The following is a 1,215-nucleotide window of genomic DNA, read 5'->3' as shown; positions in this document are numbered from 1 at the left end:
CCCTCTGTGCGATGTGTTGTTGTTTTTCTCATTTAGTTGGTTTATTATGGGATCCTGTTCTTGTTGGATTTTTTTCCCATATTGCATTTGCTTGGGTGTATATTCTAGTGTTGAGTGGGTCTATACCGTGTTCTGTGAGTATGTCTTGTACTGTTTGTGTGTATGGTGGTTGGTGTTTTGCCGCTCTTCTGAGGGCTATATTTTGCACTGCTTGAAATTTAAGTTTGTTTGTTCTTGCGATTGTGTTCAGAGGTATCGGAGAGTATTCTAAGTGTGGTCTGATCAGTGCTTTGTATAGGTGCAATTGCGTGTTGGTGTTAAATTGGCGGAATCTTCTGAGCTTTGTAAGTTGTGATTTTGCAATTGTTATTCTTTCATTGATGTGGGGGATTATTCCGTTTCTGGTTATCTTGAGTCCTAATATTTTTCCGTTGGCAACATATGGTATTTGTTGGTTATTGGCAATAATGGGGTAGGGGTTTGTTTTTGCTATGTCAATTATTTTGAGTTTTTGGACATTGGTTTTTATCTTCCATTTTCGTTCATAGTTGTTTATTATCTCTATTTCTCTGCTTGTTCTGATGGCCATCATTTGTTTGGATTTTCCTGGGTACCTGACTATCTGTGTGACATCATCTGCATATGCTATATATGCCGATTGCCGTGGTTGCGGCATGTCTGCTGTGTATACAGTGTATAATGTCGGCGATATATTACTGCCTTGGGGAACTCCACTATGAAGGTTGAAAGTTTGTCCTAGATGGTTGTCGATGAATAATTTGGCCTTTCTGTTGTCTAAGAAATTGCATTGTAGTGTTGTGATATTGGAAGGCATGTCCAATTTGATCTGCCCGACATGGCGAGAATGGAAGCTTATATTCACGTCCAGCGGACGTGGAACGGAAGTACGCGTCCCCTTTGTCTAGACGTCTAGACTTGGCGCGTGTCTAGACGGCGATGCTTGTCAGAGAAACTTGGCGGACTCTGGACGGCTAGGCTTGTCAGGGAACTTTGTCGTGGCAGTTGTACGGGAGAGTATCCACTACACCTTAATACCCAAATGCATAAGGCCTCAAAATATCCCTGAAATTGGTCATACTCTATTTCAAACCACCCCAACTGTAGGGGCTTGTTTCGCTCGCCAACCCTCTCCCTTGTCCCCACCCAATATAAAAATTTTTCCTGTGCCACGAAAGACTGTCAAGAAGGGATCCA

This window comes from Homarus americanus, unplaced genomic scaffold, assembly GCF_018991925.1.
Source record: "Homarus americanus isolate GMGI-L3 unplaced genomic scaffold, GMGI_Hamer_2.0 scaffold18581, whole genome shotgun sequence".
Taxonomy (NCBI): domain Eukaryota; kingdom Metazoa; phylum Arthropoda; class Malacostraca; order Decapoda; family Nephropidae; genus Homarus; species Homarus americanus.
Note: the sequence above shows the minus strand (reverse complement) of the source record.